Raw genomic sequence first — 5,413 nt, forward strand, 5'->3', positions numbered from 1 at the left:
GCACAGGGACAGTCAGAGGGGGGAACTGAACCGGGCAGTGGTTCCTTGTGTTGTACGTCGGAAGGCCCCTAACAATTAATACCCAATGATAATTATTTGAGTGCTAATTTAATTATATGAGCTTATTTAAAGACTGTAAGGAACTGTCACGTATGTCTTGGATGGGCGGATGAACTGTAAGGGAAGACCTGGCCAAACTTGGCTTACCTGGGGGTGCGGGGTGACCTGGCCCATCTTTGGGAAGAGGAAGTCCCGCCCCTGACGGAGGTGGTGAGGCTAGTACTGCTGTCCCACAGCGCCTTCTGGTGGCAGAACATGGGGACTGCCGCCCCACAAGGTAACCAAAACCAAGTCCTACCCAGTTCTCAGGTGCGGATGGGTTCACTCCAGCTACCGCATCGCTGCCAGTGCTGTACCCTCTGCCTGCCCACCTTTGAGCCTCAGCTCTGCTGCCGCCTCCTCCAGGAAACCTTCCCTGATCTCTAGGGGTGTGCTTAACGCTCGGACCCGATCACAGCCCCAGTCACCATAGCTGGGACCCCTGGTTGTGTGTCTGTCTCCTGTACAGACCCATTAGTCCAAGGGCAGGGACACGATCAGCCTAAGTCAGCTGTGTCCCCTGCCACCTGGAAGTCCCCGCCCTCCCATATAGCCGGTGCTGTGCCCATATAGTCCTGAATGAAGAATGTGCCCGTACAGCCCTGAATGCAGGAATGAATGCATGCATGGGAGGTGCGTTCATCAGCTTGTGGGATCAGGGACGGAGGGGGAAATCAAGAGGTTTTTTGGTTTTGTTTTTAAGCATTCGTGAACATTCATTCAACACATTCCTTGAGCACCTACTGTATGCCAGGCGCTGAGACCAGCCTGGGATGAAGTCCCGTCTGGGGGTACAAGACAGGTCAATGCATTTGGTTTCTCACGCGGATCCAGAGGCAGCCATGGGGACAGAACAAGGGCACACTGCACGGTTTAACGTCGAGAAAGCTGTGTGTCAGGGCTGTGCCCTCCCCCCATACTGCTCCAATCCGTGCCCAGCAAAGCCTCAGAGAAGCCAGACCACCTGAAGAAGTCGGCACCAGGGCTGGAAGAAGGCTTACCACAACCTGCAAGGCACAGACAGCCTGCCTTGCTTGTTGAAGCCCTTGCTGGGGAAGCAAGTGCACGGCTCACAGCCTTCCGTGTGGATCACAGCTCAATGTAAGGAAACAAAAATCTCAACAACGGTGAGAAGGAGAAGAACACATTCTGAAACTGCTGGGGATTGCACCAATCTCAAGTAGGACTGAACGATTAAATTGTATGATAGGCGAAGTATATGTCAATAAAGCTGCTATTTTTTTAACCCCCCACAACTGCATCATGATGAACAGAGACAAGATTGAAGTGGCCAAGGACGTCGTCTTGCCTGGGTCCACGATCAATGCTCATGGGAGCAGCAGTCAAGAGATCAATTTACTGCACAAGAGCTCTTGAACGTGTGCAAAAGCAAGGAGTGCTGTGCCAAGGAAGGCCCGAATGATGCACTGAATAAGGCCGCCAGGGCAGAATTGATGCACTGGGAATCACGGCGCGGGCCAAGAGTGCTGAACGTGCCACGGGCTACCAAAAGAAGGACAAATCTGTCTTGGGAGAAGGGCAAGCAGGTTGCTCCTGAGAGGCAGGGAGGGTCACATTTCATCCCATGTTCTCTGGACGTGGGATCGGGAGAGAGCAGCCCTGGGGGAAGCATATTCTGCTTAGTGAAGCAGAGGGGCAGGGACAAAGAGGAGGGACTGACACGGGGCTGCAGCTCAAACACAAGGGCGGTCAGGAGGGTGGTCCGGGCCATAGGGTGGCTGTGCGTTGGAACTGATTTGAAGGCACCCAGCAGTAAGGTCTGCCGCATGACTAAATGCCACTGAAAGTGCCATGGCGATGAACTGTACAACTTCTTTAAAGCTCCCCCGCACGATCCCAATTCCACCTTACAAGTCCGACTAGACCAGAGCATGTACACAGGTACAGATCAGAGCTGGAGACACGGAATCCAGGACAGATGAACCCCTCAGGACCAATAATGAGCGTAGCCATACCAGGAGGGTGAAGGGAAGGTGGGAGGAGAAAGGTAGAATCGATCACAATGATCTACACACAACCCCCTCCCTAGGGGACGGATAACAGAAAAGGGGGACATCAGACAGTATAAGACATGGAAACATAATTTATAAATTATCGAGTGTTCATGAGGGGAGGAGGGAGGGAAGAAAATGAGGAGCTGATACCAAGGGCTCAAGTAGAAAATGTTTTGAGAATGATGATAACAAACATCCAAATGTGCTTGACACAATGGATGGGTGTGTGGATTGTGATCAGAGCTTCCTTCCAGGAAGCCTCCGGGATTACCTAAAGCACTCCCCTGGCCGTCCCCGGCCTCCCCGCAGTAGCCCTGGAGAGGACGTCCTCCCAGGCGTCTCAGGGTGAGATTTAGAAAAGCAAAGCAAAGAAAGTACCATGGACTGCTGAAAGAAATGGGTCTGTCTTGGAAGAAGTAGCGGCCAGAGTGCTCCTTAGGGCAAGGACGGTGAGACTTCCTCTTGGCGTACTTCGGTTGCGTTGTTGGGAGAGACCCGTCCGTGAGAACGACGTGGTGCAGGAAAAGAGAAAGCTCCCGACAGGTGGAATGGACACAGTGGCGGCATCGGTGGGCTGGCTTGGGCAGAGGATCAGCCGTGAGGATGGCACAAGGCCGGGCAGTGTGTCTGCCCTTCTGTTGTGCAGAGAGCCACTCAGAGAAGCCCCCATGGAGAAGGTGACATTTCCACAGGGATTTGAAGGATTCTAGAAAGGCTGCTTGGGGGCAGGGGGGGCAGGGAGACACTTCAGGTAGAGGGCACTGCCCGTGCAAAGGTCCTGGGGTAGGACCAGGCCAGGCGCGCTAGAGGAACAGGGAGGAGGTTATGTGGTTGGAGCAGAAAGGGAGAAAGGAGGAGGGAGCCCATGGAGGAGGGTGGTGCAGGGCCCTGGGGGCCGCAGTGGGGACTCTGGCTTAGACCCCCGAGTCCAGGTGGGAGCCCTGGAGGGCTGAAGCAGAGGCTTACCGTGCCCTCTAGCTGCTTCGAAGTTCTGCCTGAGTCAGGGCTGAGGGAGGAAGGAGGGCGGTCTTGCTCCAACCCCTATTAGACCCACATGACCGTGTTCCCCATGCAGAAAACCACTGTGAACATGCCTGTGGGGCATGGGCCTTGCGCGGGGGAGGCAGCGTGGTCGCGCAACATGGGGGCGGGATGAGGTTGGGGGCAGTTAGGTCACCTCCTGGTGCCCGATCTTGCCGAGAGTCAGAACATCAGAGCATGTCGGCAAGGGACGGCTCTGTGCGCCCAGTGCTGTGTGACCCTGAACAGACCCTCGCCCTCTCTGGGCCCCAGAACAGGAGAATGTTTGTGGACTGCCTTCAGAAATCCATCCCAAACCAGGTCAGGGAGGCCCAGCCCAGCTGGCCTGCGACCCTGTTGACCACCAGACAGCACCCATTCACTATTTATTTTTAAAGAAACAAAAAGTGGGGGGATTTTTCTCTTCTCATTTCCCCTCCCCCAACCCCCCGTATCTTTTGAAGGTTGTTTGGTTCAAAGGGGTCTTGGGATGTCCCCCAACATACACCCTAAACCTACCTGCGTGTCTAGGTGGAGCTGCTGGCCGGGAGCTGGTGGTGACCCCCAGGGGACGATAAGGCCACAGAGATGGTGGCTGAAACTACCCCCCCTCCCTACCAGCAAACCCCTCCCCTAGTCTGAGAAATGGGGGCCCACTGCAGTTGCCTTCCGGGTACTGAATACCCTCCCCTCTGTCGTCTCCTGGCCAGGCCGGTGCCCTGCTTTCCAGAACATTCTCCTTGGCTCCTCCTGGTTCATTCTGATTCATGCACCAGATCCCAGCTCACTTCCTCCTTCCAGAAGTTTCCTGAGATTCCCCTCGTATCTCCCACAGGGACCCAACTTCCTCATCACCCCACAACTGCCTGGTTATGTCTGCCTCCCACTGGGCCCACCCACATACAGTAGGAGCTTAGTAAGTGTGGGAAAACACACACACACATACATACAGGCAGGACTCCACCCCCCCACCCACACCCACCCCAGCCCTAGGGAACAGGGCTGTGTCCCCATCAGGCACCCAATCATTGGAAACCATTCATTTACTGAGCACTTTCCATCGGCTGCAGGAGCCCTGGCGGAGCAGTGGGCTAGGCATGGGGCTCCTAACCACTAGGTCAGCAGTTCAAAACCACCAGCCGCTCTGGGGAAAAGACGGGGTTTTCCACTCCCGTCGAGAGCGACAGTCTCAGAAACCCACAGGGCAGGCCCTGTCCTAGAGGACCGCTGTGGACTCAATGGCAGTGACTTAGGTTTGGTTAACTGTGGGCCATGCCCTGCACTGGGTCTGGAAGGGCAGCCCCCCCCCAAGCACGGGGCCACCCCCTGCCCTGTCCTCCCAAGGAGAGCAATCCCAAGGAACTAAACTAGGCACGACCCCACGCCCTGCCCAGCCTCCAAAGACACTGGGGTCCAGGAGAGGGGGTCCGCTGCCCCTGTCATCTTGGGCCTCAGCCTCCTCATCTGTCAGTTAGAGACCATTTGGTCCTGAACTCTGGGGCGGGGGGAGGTGAGGCGGGGGCCAAGCTAACTCTGACTCTTCCCGACCCCCATGTGTCAGTGTAGGACTCGGCTCAAGGGCTGTAAGGCTCTGACTGGTCTGGTCGGAAGCTGTTTGCCAGGCCTTTCTCCCAAGGTGCCTCACGTGGGTGGGTTCAAAGCACCAACCTCTCAGCCGGTCAAGTGCAAATGCTTCACCCTTTGTGCTCCCCACTCCCCACCCCTGCCAGCTCGGGCCTCGCAGGGCTGTTGGGAGGACGGATGAGCTGGTTGGGGAGCGTAAGGGCACCAGCGAGTAGCTGAGATGGGAGAGACATGTCCTTTGTCCTTTGCAGATGGGCTGGGGTAGAATCAGATTCCAGGGCGGGATAAGATGAGGCCCAGCTCAGGGGCTGCCACTGGCCCCAAGCCCCACAGCATCTCAGGGCCAAGAGGGGGCTCACTCTTGGCTCTTCTGAACCGCGCCAGCTGAAGTGGGGTTTGGGGGATTCTTGTCCAGCATGGTGATGCACAGGAAGAAGTTCCCTGGGATTAAACACGTTCCCAATGTGCTAAATTTATTCCTTCCTCCACCTCCATCAGCTCCAACTTTATCTCCCCTTGAACCAGGCCAGGGGCCTCCACTCTGGTCCCGTCTGTTCTCCTGGAAGCCACTGTAGGGTGATTTCCCATTTCTTCCCCAGGGTCTTAGGGAAGGGAGAGGGTGCAAACCCTATCCTAACCGGCCTAATGGGTATAAAGAGTGGGACTTCACCCTTAGTTAAAAGTTCTCATGGGAG

The sequence above is a fragment of the Echinops telfairi genome, unplaced genomic scaffold (genome assembly GCF_000313985.2).
Source record: "Echinops telfairi isolate 266 unplaced genomic scaffold, ASM31398v2 ScPeMD7_7459;HRSCAF=8497, whole genome shotgun sequence".
Classification (NCBI taxonomy): domain Eukaryota; kingdom Metazoa; phylum Chordata; class Mammalia; order Afrosoricida; family Tenrecidae; genus Echinops; species Echinops telfairi.